The 13,430-nt window shown below is 39.0% G+C and overlaps 1 protein-coding gene across 2 annotated transcripts in view; it reads left to right on the top strand.

The window, feature by feature from the left end:
- Positions 1-1,440: 1,440 nt before the first annotated feature.
- Positions 1,441-13,430, top strand: part of LOC111839630 (contactin-2-like) — a 144,867-nt gene continuing 132,877 nt past the window's right edge. Inside the window, exons 1-2 of one of the 2 annotated variants that reach the window (XM_072715872.1) lie at positions 1,441-1,552; positions 1,649-1,782. The gene's annotated coding sequence lies outside the window, so the exon portion shown is untranslated. Of the gene's footprint in view, positions 1,783-13,430 lie in introns of both variants that reach the window. The other variant, XM_072715873.1, reaches the window with a different exon arrangement.

The raw sequence follows: 13,430 nt of genomic DNA, 5'->3' as shown, positions 1-13,430 counted from the left end.
ATTTGTTCTCTGGGGCTATGATGACACAGTTGTAATAAGCATAAGATTCATCAACACACACGTGATATCATCAGGAAATGAGACCATCCGAGATGCGCGTGAATGCAGCAACTAACGTTAGACTTGCTCTGACGGCAGCAGGTGGTCTACCGCTATCTTAGCTTGCTAAATTAAACAACTTTTGTTAAAATGCCTAAAACTAAACGGTCGAAAGTGTGTCTATATTCCACAAGAAAGGATTCCAACACCGCGGCGTGCAGCAAATGTTTTACAGCAGTTGCGTGTAAAGGGGGAAACACGTCAAATCTAATGAAACATTTGAGGGTACACGGAATAAACTTAAAAGCAGAGGGATGCACCGTGCTTGACAGCTTGCGGACAACAGCTGGCACGATCGGTGTGGATAACCCCAGCCCCAGTCATACCAACCATAGCAGAAAGGAGTCCACCGATTATGATGATGACAGCAACCTTTCCGCAGGTTAGTAGTAGGCTAATGTAATGTTAAATTAACATTACATAGGTGGCTTATGTTTTGTTGTTGTTTTTTGTATTTACATATATATTCATATATACTTTAAACTTTTAATATATTGTTCAATTTTAAGCATTCAATTTTTTGTTCAATAAAAATGTATTCTTGAGTCATCCACCATCATTTTGTGGCTTTTGTAAAGTATCGGTTCAGGCACCGTTTTGGCACTGGTACCATTTTAAAAGTATCGATTTGGCACCGGTATCGAAAAAACCCCAAACGATACCCAACCCTACTTCATGGTGGTGTACAGAACTATGAAAATTGTGTCGCTGTCCAAATATACTGAAAAACAAATGATTTTCAGTATTGTTTATATATTTTTGGCTTTGGTATCATATGTGAGCTTTTGTGATCTCCAAAAACATTCCTGTTTAATTGTTCAAGTCAACTCACATATAACCAAACTGGCGAATGTCATATTCATGAACCTGGAGGGACAACTGTTATGCTGCTTAAAATATGGCTGCTGTCCTTGATTCTTAGTAATTTGGCTATATTTATATATAAGGATGAAATGGCATAAATGCTGGGGGCACTTCTTGGAAGAAAAGAATAAGGTGCCTCTTTATGCAAGCATATGTGCCTTTCATGATATATTCATTACAAAAGGAATGGAGGAGGCTGTGGGGGAGGGGCCAAAAATCAGCTTCAGGAAGAAAACAAAGATATACACTAGGGTGTAAGCTGACTGCATGCTGAGGCAGACAGAAACAAAGGACACTGAGACTGCATGGCTGTGTTATCCATTTCATTTGAATGAACAGGAGAGGGAGCAATGAGAGAGAAAGCATGAAACAGAATAGAAGGTGATGGGAGGGCTTATGCGTGTGGATGAAGGAGGGGCGACAGCAGAAAGAGAAGAGGAGGGGGCAGCTGCTTTGGAGTATGAAGGGGGGAGAGAGGGGGAGAGAGGGAGAGAGAGGCAGTGTTGACTGCTGTATTGGGAGGACACATCCTAATGCGACACAGCTACAGCTTTACCATCTCATACAGAGGGAGCAAGTCAACAAGAGAGTAAGGAGAGGGAAAGAAAAACACTGATCAATAGAAGAAATCACAGAAGCCTGTTTAGTCTATAAAAAACACTCCATGTGGTCCCCTTTATTCCAGGATCTCCATGAGAACAGCATCATCACCCTGCCCCCTGCGCATGATTGTCACTCAACACGCCTTGTGTATTCTTCCTCGCCCAGGATTCAAAAGCTGCACTGTGGCCATTGTTCTGCTTTCATCTGCTGTATAAGGTCAGTGGATATACTGTAAAATCATTTTGCTTAAGATTTATCTTTCCGAATGACCATCGTTTGTGATATAAAGATTATAGCTATGGTTGAATTTGGTAATGCAGGCTGGGAGACATATGTGTCTGTGTGTGTGGGTGGGGGGGGGGGGGTTGGCTGCTTAAGGTGGCACTGCATTATCGCTCATGATTTAATTTTCTTTTAATGGTAAGATTTATGCATTTAATGCACATGATAAACATTGGTAAAATTCTGTTACCCTTGATTAGTTTTTACCCAGATCTATTTGAAACCACCTGCTCCTACTGCCTATTTAAAGGTGACACGCACCTCATATTCACTATAATGTTCCGCAGTTCTGGAGCACACCCCATGGAGAGCTATCATGCTCAGGTTTCTTATCCGTCCTTAGCTTGCATTGAAATATCAAGAGATTCAAATAAAAGGATATTATGAGTTCCTTTTAGACCTTGTGCAGTCTCATTTTTGGCTGCTGTTTCTCCTTACAACACTGAACTGATTGGCACTTTAGGAGCACCATGGTTCTGGTCAAATAGTGGAGCTAGCTGCCCTCCCCCTCTCTCATCTCTTCTTATCTTGCTTTGCAAGTGAGGGATGATGGCTGACACTATGACAAATATCGGATGTCTTTTCCTGACGCAGTGGGTTTATACATTTTGATACTGTATAGCTGAAAAAAGATTTCATATATATCAAGATACTCTCATGACAAGATACTTATTTTATTGAAAGCAAAGCTGTTGGTATTTGATTTATTGTGCTTTTAGTGTGGTGATTATATTTTATATAATTTTATGGCACTTCTCACTGTAGCGGATACCATAAGGCTATGAAGTGCTTTGGTGACTTATCTTTGTAGTGGAGACTGTTGAACTATTTCAGAAGATCCCTGTAGATACTAATATGAAATGCAGTAATCACTGCAAAGAACAAAGCTTGCTTTAGATCAAATTTACCTTTAGCGTTGAAAGTGTTTCTTCTTGCTTTGCTGTGATATTTTGTAATCTTAATATTTTAATGTTAATGTTTACTTTTCTTGCACTTACCTTTTTTCTTTGTTTTGCCAAATGTTTCATTTTGTTTCCCTTCTAAAGAGAACTGAATTGTTTTGATGTTGCTTCACTTTGACTTTTACTTTGAAATTACTGTAAAGTAAGACAGAACATGCTTTCGTTGTAATGTGTGCCATTGTACCTGCTGTTATACAAAGGCATCAGGTTATTTAAATTTGTGGAAACAAAACATTTTTATGAATCCCCTATTCTGTGACTGCAAAGTTATTAGGTAGAATTGAATTTGTATGGCAAATTTAAACCTAGTCAACTATAGGCCTACTTGCCTATTTGGCCTCTATTTTATATAGATAAATTGAGTATTATCCAGTCAACATGTTTGACACAAGGTTTAAATTAGAATTACACATCCCTTATTATGACATTTTGTAGTCTCTTAAAGGATCATTCCATGTCATTTCATCAGATGCCTCTGACCTGACCAACTCAGGGGGATATACTTCCCAATAGGAAATGTACAAAATGTCAGGTCCCTATTGTCATTAGTTTTCTCAAAAATAAAAAAATAAGGGACGGGGTGGAGGTGTTTTTAGGCCTTTTTCTACCATTGTGTATTGAAGAACCATTTTTAATGAAATAAGTGCTGTTGGTGATAGTTTCTCTAAAAATTTCATATTAGCTCAATGTCTGTTAGCATCACAGTGAATCATTCACTGAATATCAATATACATGTATTTTCAAACATCAGATGTTTGCTAAGGTGATTCATGGTTTAATATCTTGGAAATGGACTAATGAAATTGTGCATTTTTGTCCATTTTGGAGCTTCGATATATCTGTAAGTAATCCTGTGATTGGGCCTATCTTTCACAATGTATTTTACCATGATAGAGGAATCACTGTGTAAAATTTAAGCCCTCTATCCTGAAAATATTGATTTTTCAAAAGTGTTTGAATATTCACTCAGAGACCATTGAGCAGGAACACAGAAGTAATTCAAAAAATCATGTTGAGGAAAATGAGAGAGAACACCATCGCAAATTCTGGATATAATATTAACAGAAACTTGTTCTTCCCACAAAAGAAATTTGGATGTGGTACATGATGTCATACTTGGGGAATATCACACTAAGGATAATGAATTTTCTTTTTTTTGTTTAATATTTATAAAAGCATTACTTTGATTATTGACTATTTCAGACAATATATTGTATCTTGTACACGTGAAGCTGTATATAAAACAGGGGTGGGCAATCTTATCCACAAAGGGCCGGTGTGTATGCAGGTTTTTGGGATAACCTTTAGGTCAGCTGTTCAAACCCAGGTGTGAGGACTCTTCAGCCAATCAGTCCTCTAATTAGTGACCTAATTAGGGAGTTGCAGCGAAAACCCACATACACACTGGCCCTTTGCGGATAAGATTGCCCACCCCTAGGATGACCACCTAATCCATGTCAGGAGGAACACTATGAGCTACAACAGGATTTGTAAACTACCATTTCATACATTTCAATTAAAAGGACCAGGATTTCACTTATGCTGATTGGTCAGTCTCCTATAATCATGCATATGTGTCAGTAATGTTAATGCGAAACAGCTGGATGAGTCTTTCAATCTAGGAACTAACCAAACATTTTAGCAGAGCACAGAACCCATTCAGCTTTAAAGTACTTTGTAAAAGCTGAAGTAGCTCATAGTATCCCTCCTGACATGGATTAGGTGGTTACCCTACCCACCCCTGATATAAAATATCAGTACCCTACCTTTAAAATTGTGGTTTCTACAGTGTGGTCAGTTTTTTGGGAAATTCGGGCACTCAGTATTCTATGTTAAACTTGAACTGCATTTCTGAGAGTCCATATACAGTATATTCATAAGTTTCTATACCAGATACCCTATAAAATTTTAAGGACCTAGCTTAAGTCTAGATGTTGCATTTGAAAAATGGGCCCTCAGTACACGACACTAGAAAGGTCTAAAAACATTCCCACCGTCATCTTTTAATTAATTAATAAATGTATTTATTTATTATTATTACTTATGGCACAGGTCCGAAAAAGAGATGACAATCTATTGGTGGCTCACAAGAGAAAAGGGGTTTATTAGGGAACTGAACACTGGAGAAGACCCAAAATAAAGGATCACAAGGGATCAAAAACAACCTGGGAGAAATCAGAATACAGTAAAGAAACTACAGACACTCCTCTATTTACGAATGAGATACATTCCAAACAGCCGTTCGTAATTTGAAATGTTCGTAGGTCGTTATTCAACATCATTTTAAGGGTATATGCAAGTACAAACAACTAGGATGCTGGGAGTACGCACGTTATGCTGCTGCGTGGTGGGTGTAGCAGCCAGAAATCGTACTAGGCAGAATTGGAGCGCATAAAAAAAAATTGATGTTGCTGACAGGAAATGGGAGCCCGATGAACATAATTTGGAGTCCTCTTCGTTTCTATGTCTGAAAGTTCGTAAGTTGAAAGTTCGTAAGTAGAGGAGCGTCTGTACTAAGTAACACAACAAAGGAACTGGGCTAGATGGGGAGCAAGACTAGAAAACCAAGCAGAGAACATAAGCACACAGAGTAACTTCTCACAATGACTGACTAAAGAGAAAAACAAAAGCAAGCACTTAAATACACAGGAACAGTGAACAGGCGCGACTAATAATCAATTAACCAAAACAAAAAGGACTCAGGACAACAAGGAACAGGTGGGGTAGATTACACTTAAGCAAGCATTAAACTAAGGAACCTTAAACCAAAACTACAAACAAAGAGGCATGTCACACAGGGCTGAATAAACCTAGACAAAAACTAAAATCACACAGGACAAAAACAGGGCAAACCAAACAGAGAACCAAAATAACTACAAACATTAGGAACAAAACATCAATAATTAAACAGAACAGGGGGGTATTCCAGAAAGCTTGGTTAACTTACCATTTGGTAAATCTTAACCTCTGGGTTGATATACCCCAAACCCGCATACCATGAGTATGTCGGTTCCAAAACACCTGAGAAGAGTAAGTTCAGTCAACCTCCTATTGCTTACCCAGAGTTAATGCGCGTGCACCGTGCATACATAAAGACGTTTTCAATTGATCGCCGATTTCACGAGTCAGAATGGAAAATCAAAGTGAAAAAAAGAGAGCGGCATACTTCACAGAGGCGGAGTTGGAAGTTTTAATGCACGCATATGAGGAATTCAAGCCAATAATAATGAAAAAAAGCAATACGGCTGCATCGGCTAAAGAAAGAGTTGGCTTGGCAAAAAATAAAGGACAGAGTAAATGCGTGTGTATTAAATTGCAAATTTGACATCGCCTCCCCTTTTATTATAATGCAAAATAATTAAACACATAACCCTTCCGCATCCTTTTTACTGTTAAATCACTATGAAAGCATTTACTTTTCCTGCCATTCATTTCTTTAGGTTAAAATAACAATGTGTATCGACTAGCAATATATGGTTTCTTATTTAATAAGGTGTAATCCTTCTGGAGACAGAAGAACTTTGAGTCAAAGTCAAAATGAAACACAAAAACATTCTGCAAAAAGGTAATTGATTACACGATCACTTAACTATTTATTAAACACGATTTAGTATATTCTTTCTGTCATGTAGCTAATAGAAAAAAGGCTGAAGCCCGTCTAACTGGCGGGAGCCCACCACCACCTCCCCTCACCCCATCTGAGGGCAACCAGTGGTAACCAGCATTGTACTGTCCTGTAATGATTACCTATAGTTAGTGGAAAAAAGTAATGAGTTTGATGATTTTAACAAGGCAAAAAATTAAGGATACAAAATCAAGTTACCTGCACATTGATACTATGAATAGATTTCCTCCGCTATCTCGCTGTACTTGTATAGTGACAATAAAGACATCTATCTATCTATCTATCTATCTATCTATCTATCTATCTATCTATCTATTAACATAGTCTCCCTCATTTATTGAAGGAGCTTTAATAGGAATGTAGGTGTTACGATCGCGGGCAACGGAGCAGGAAAACAGGCGATCGGAGCCAGGAAGTCGGGTACCAATGGGGGTTTATTGGTAGAACAGGACAGGGGACGTACGATGAGCAACATCAATGGTGAGTCTGGGGTACGGAGACGGAGACACGGACTAAATACACCAGACCAGGCAGACAAAACAGGAAACAGCAGGGCACAATCAGGAAACCACACGTGGAGAATGAGGGGGCGTGGCACACACTAGGAGCGGACGGAGCATGACGTAACAGAAGGTGCCATCAATGCACCCAATTATGAATGAATGAATGAATGCCTTTTATTGTCACTATACATGTATTACATGTATTCCAAATTACATTTGGAAACCCTGAAATAGAAAGTCATATAGGGAAGTATCAAGTGTGTGTGTGTGCAGGATGAATACATGTAGACTATAGATATAAATAGTATGACTATATATTAAATATGCATCATAGATTTTACTACAAAGGACAAACCTACCACTCTGTGGAATTCCTCTTTAATAACACGCAGAGCTTTATGGACAGGGAACTGTATAAACGTGTGTAAGAAGCGTTAAGTACCAGACATACTGTGCGAACGGCTCTACACACAGTTGCCTTTCCTATATGCTCTGCGTCGCCCATATTGTACAAAAAATGCCCTGACGCAAAAAACCGAAGTGCTATGCACAGAATGTTTTCTGTGCTAAGCGCAGACCCGCGGTTTGGGTTTGTGACATTTGCAATATGCGGTTTCAAGAGATGTTAAGTAAATGAACGATTCTTTTGAAAACTGATAACGCTTTTTCAAATAATCATTAGGAAATGACAAGACATCAATACGCGGTCTTATAACTCTCTCCCGGCGAAAAAAACCTTGTATAATTTATGCCTCGACATTCACAGGATCGTCATCAAAAGGCCACGCCATGCTCAGTAACCTTCTGCAACAAACTTACCCTGGAACATAACCTGCTCAGTAGCAGGTTATCTTCAGAGAGTAAGCTGCTACTGTATGGTTACATACATACCCAGAAAGTTAACCTCCGTTTTTGGAACCGAAAGTTGAGGTTATCCACTAACTTACCCTTAAACTTACCCGGGTATGTCACATAACCTGCTTTCTGGAATACCCCCCAGGTAAGACTGGCTTTGCACCCATGTCTGTAGGGTAACAGCCTCAGTACTTCACACTCAAACCCTGAGCCATGTGGCAATCCAAGGAACAGGGGAACACACAAGGATTAGACAAGGAGTGGAAAGGCGGGACACGTAGGGTAGGATCAGACAGGTGCTGACCCTGACAATTATTATTAATATTATTATTACCATTATTATTATTATTGTTGTTGAGTAAACAAATAACAGTAGATACTTATTAAGAAGTATATCTTCCCTCTGGAATTTTTTTTTCAGGCAAATTTGATGTGGTTAAATGGGAAATTTCCTTAAATATGATTAATTGATGGAATGATCCCAAATATAAATCACAAGCTGGTAATAGTATGTATTGTACAACCTAAAATTAATTAAAATCAATTAAGCTAAAGTAGCATAATATCAACAATTATCTTAAGCTACTAGTTTTGTGTCTTGAGACACAAATACATTCCAGTATAGGTGTGTGCTGAATAGTATTTTTACCAGTTTTTGAGCATGGTTGCTGAAGAGTATAGACTGTTTGACCATCTCACAATTTTGAAGAGATGTCCTTTTGTGTTGAGAGCACTTGTGGGTGACTGAAGGATGTAACTAAAAGAGGTACTGTATCTTGTGAAGAGGCACTTTGTGTCAGTCGGGGTTCAGTACTTATACTTTTCCTTGTACTAATGACTGTAGCAGTAAATGCAGTTTCCAAGATTTTTTGGGCTACATACAGTGTAAGTGTTCCTATGAAGATTTTTGTTTTAAATCAGTGGTTCTCAAACATTTTCTATCATTCCCCACTAAACAGGAAGAAATATTTTCACGCCCCACCTCAACAAAACAATGACAGAAAAGCCTAGGTTTAACTTTATTTAGATAACACCAAATTAATTAACATTAATTTCTTCAGTAAATTTTGTTAAGCAAAAAAAACAACTTTCACTTCACACAACTTTCTGTGACATTTGTCACTACACTGCTTCAATAGTCGAAAAAAGGCAAATTAAGCATAATTTGCACTTTTCCGGAAATACAACAATAAAATTCAGTCTGTATAAACAAGAACAAATGCAGAAACTTGTGAAGACAGGTGAGCAAGGCATTGTGAGAGTTTAATTTGTTGAGTTTCATACTATCAGCTGCCAACGTTTTCAAACATAAAATACAGACAGGTCTCTCCTCATCTCCTATCACATTAACAGAGAAACCCAGAGCAAGATATGATTCATCATATTTCTTGTTTTTTTGCCGGTTTCGGCATTTGCTTCGTGTCTCTCAGAAGCACCACTTGTGTTTCTTTTCGTACCTGTGAAATATCTGTCCATTTTGACCCTTGTAGGAATTATTAGCTCAGATAAATTTTAATATCTCCACCAATGTATAAGGAAATTAAGTTTTAATTAATCAGTATTTAATGATGATTATTAACTAATCGTTATGCTGAATGGTTGGTTCCTCCAAACTCAATTGTGGAATCCCTGTGAGTCTGTTAATGTGAGACTTAAATGGGATTCACTAATTACCAGTATCACTCAACAACCTGGGTCAGAATGCAGGTCCACCGAGCTACATCACCAGGTACTGTAGTGTAAACGGTTGGTAGTGAAGCTCCCCTCACGGCCGTTGAGAGATAGTCTCACAATATTTCAGGTGAGTTTGAGGTTTTAAAGCTTAGCAGCCAGACCACACATAGGCAGGGACTATTGTTAGTACTCAAAGAACGGAGATTGAAGTTGTGTAAAAGACATACATTTATTCCTAACTAACACTACAACTAACATAAGACAGACATTACACTTAAACAACAAACACGAAATAATGGAATAGAAACAAACAATGTAATTATGGAAATACAATGACCAGATTTAAATGGATAACCTTAAAAAGGGAAATACTGTTCTGCAAAGCAAGCACAGTTTGTGGAAATATGACCCTAAAGTCATATAGCAGGTTAACAGAATAGCTTAGGTTGTTAGGATGAAAGGAAGTTGGTTTACTTGGTTGCAGAGTGGAGGGGGTCTTGGCAGTAGACTGCAGAGGTGATGCGCTGACGGAATGGTAGCAGTCAAGAAGGCACAGCGTTTGGAGCGGTTGTTAGAGTGGAGCCCCTTGGATTCTCTCTCCTTGTAAAGCTTTAAGGTGAAAGTCTTTGTCTTGGTTGCAGTTCTCTCATGGGTAGCAGCTTCACCGACAGGCTTCAGGAAGGCTTCTTTTGGTCTGCTCTTCTCTGTCTCTCTGCAGGCTGATATTCTCTCTTGCCTTCTCTTTGCTTCTCTTTCTTGGCTTTGTTCAGAGGTGCCAGGTTTTGGTCTAAAGTTCATGGGATGACCAGGAATTTGACACCTGAACCAATAGCTGACCATCCAGTTGGCAGGCTTTCGGAGGGGTGTCTGTGGCAGTCCTTTTGGGATATATGACCAGACTGATTCCCCTTTACTGATTTTCATTAAACTGGTGTAACTTTTGATATATACAGTTTTGTGGTAACCACTGACCAGATTTGGAATCAGGAGTGATTTTCTGTCACTTTGACACCAAACATGCCATCCCAGCCTGGCGGTTCACACCTCATACCATCTGTATTAATCAATTAACTAACAATTACTTGTATTATGTATGTTACTGACTCGCATAAGTATATGGTATAGGTGTTTTGGGTTGCACATCAACCTTCGATGTTAGTAACCTCGATGTTACACTTTGGGTAAATTGTACTGACGTTACATTACATATTCACATTCAAACAGCACATCTTACCCTTAGATAGGTGTGGCCGTTAGTTTGTGGTAATACCAATTTAAGTACAAATTTAAATCTGGGAGCAACATACTTTGGTTGGTGTGGCTTATACCAATTGATCTGCTCCCCAGAATGGATAATGTACACCTTAATTCAGTTTTTTTAAAGCAGAATAGTAGGACAAAGAAATGCTAACGGATCACAAAGATCAGAAAAGGGCTACAGAGGAATATGGAAGAAAAGGGGAGGGGGTTGTTAAAGAAAGAACGTCTGATAGTTAGGACACCTGGTTACACTGTTTAATTTCCAAGATTCTTCTGGTTTAACCGTGAGAACATATATGTAGTGGTAGCTATACATATTTATTTATTCAAACTTGTATGTGTTCAAGTGTGAGGGGTAAAATAGGTGATACTCCGAGAACATGGTTATAAGAGTGGCACACAAAACACTATGATTGTCTAAGGACACACACAAACATAACCTATCTGGATATTGAGACTAGCAATCATGACTAAAGAAATATACAGGGTATACAAAAGCCAACCTTAAAAAATTTCTTTAGGGTGTTGGGTGAGTCTGTGGTAGGTACGGCAGGGTACCTATTTATTTATCCAACGGAATGTTGCAATACACCATTTAGTCATCTTCATTACTTGCCGAATGGCCCCCTCTCATCTGTAAATTTCTTATGTAGCCAAGACTTTGGTGATCAGATATCTGGGATCAAAACAAACTTCCACCATTGCTTACTATGTACTTTTATAATGTTTCTGCAAGAGTTCCAAACTGTATTTTTCAATGTCTATAATTTGATGTCAAATTAGAAACTTCACATAAATCTGACATATTTACAAAATACACTAAGATTAAGATGAGTTTAATGCCAAAACAAATATATAAGACATAATTTATTTGCCATGAATTAAGTTAATGATATTGAATGAAATGTGTGACCGTGCCCCAGTCAGTGATAGTGTGTTCCCTACCCCTAGACCGCAGAGGGTTAATACAGTGGATTTGCCAGGTAGTGGAAAAGAATGCTGCACTGCAGGGGAAATGGGTCTGCTCATGTGCAAAGTGAAAGCGTGTGAGCAAACCATCTACGGTAACAGCAGGGTCCCACCAATAATAATAATAATAATAGTAATAATAATAATAATAATCGTCAGTATTATTATTAGAGTAGTCCCCCATATCCACAGGTGATACGTTTCAAGACCAACTGTAGATAGCCAAAAATGGGGATAACAGCGAACCACCCGCAAATGTAACAAATGTAATCCATCAGTTCCGGTTGAGAGAACACTATGCACGTTTTGGCTGCCACTTCTCACCGGTGTTTATTATTATTGTCCTCGTTTGTCAGACTAAATTTTGGATTTTAGCTTCTGGATTGCCACTTTCTCAGTTTCAGAACTGCCACTGTTTGGCCGTATTTTCTATTCGAACTCTCTCTCGCATCCTGTTGATTACTTCACCTACTCCACGAGCTCTCTCCCTTTGGTTCCCCCGTGCCAGCATAGTCGGTGAGTCAGCCTCCACTTTCTGATTTACTATGTTGACTGCTCAGTTGGGTGCAACTTATGGGTTCTGGCTAACGTGGTGGTCAGTGGTGCTGGTCAGTGGTACTGTCACAGAGTATGAACACCTTCTCCTCACAGCAACTTTGCACCTGGCGCAGTCACTCCCGGCTCGGATAAACAATATATACCTGGTGTAAGGAGCTTGGCATCGCTCGTCGCCCACGATATATTCCCCGCTCCCCACGTCGTCGTTTTCATATTAACTGTACCTCCTCTGATGCTATTCTGACAATTTGGACTGAGAGACCCGAGTCATCAAATGGCACATCAAGACGCCTGATTAGATCAAGGAGCGTGTTGAATTATCTGCCGATCGCTACGGAGCAGAATAACCAAGGCAAAGTTGCCGATTTAAATCTTCAATGTGCTCTCTTTGACTGTCGGTCCTTGACGGAGAAAGCAACCTTGCTAAATGAACTGTCTATTGCGAAGAATCTGGACATGCTACTTCTCGTTTAATCTTGGCAAACTCTGAATGACTACAACTGAACCTGCTCACCCCTCCTGGCTATAGCTTTTTGTCTAAGCCCTGTTTAACGGGCAGCGGTGGCGGTTTGGCAGTGGTCTATCGTGACAGCATTAATTTAAGTGTTTTTGAATTACTAAACATCTCATCATTTGAATATTTGGTTTTTAAAATCACTGGCCATACATTGCTGTACATGATATTAATCTATAGACCACCCAAGTTCCTTCCAAACTTTTTCTTGGACCTCAATGAACTGCTTACTCTTGTTTCTGGTATCTCTCCGGGGATCACCTTACTTGGTGACCTTAATATTCATATGGACACTGATTGTTCGTCTGCTCGTGAGCTGTGCTCAATATTGGACTGTTTCTGTTTTGTACAGCATGTTGATTTTCCAACTCACACAAAGGGTCATACACTTGACCTTATATGTTCCTCTGGTTTGCAAGATGTCCATGCTTCTGGCTCTCTCTTGGGTGTTTTCAGATCATAAACTCATTGAATTCTGTTTAAATTACTCTATGCCTAGAACAAGTAAAAAAACTGATTAACTACCGCAAATTTAAGTCTATTGATCAGTCATCCTTTTTGGACGCTCTCCATGCATCTCGTCTTCATGATACTCTAGACCTGACTTGTCCCGTGCAGATACTTTCAATGTATAACTCTATAATTTCCAAGTTCTGGACACT

Source organism: Paramormyrops kingsleyae, chromosome 8 (genome assembly GCF_048594095.1).
Source record: "Paramormyrops kingsleyae isolate MSU_618 chromosome 8, PKINGS_0.4, whole genome shotgun sequence".
Classification (NCBI taxonomy): Eukaryota; Metazoa; Chordata; class Actinopteri; order Osteoglossiformes; family Mormyridae; genus Paramormyrops; species Paramormyrops kingsleyae.
Note: the sequence above shows the minus strand (reverse complement) of the source record. Positions and strands in the feature narration are given on the sequence as shown.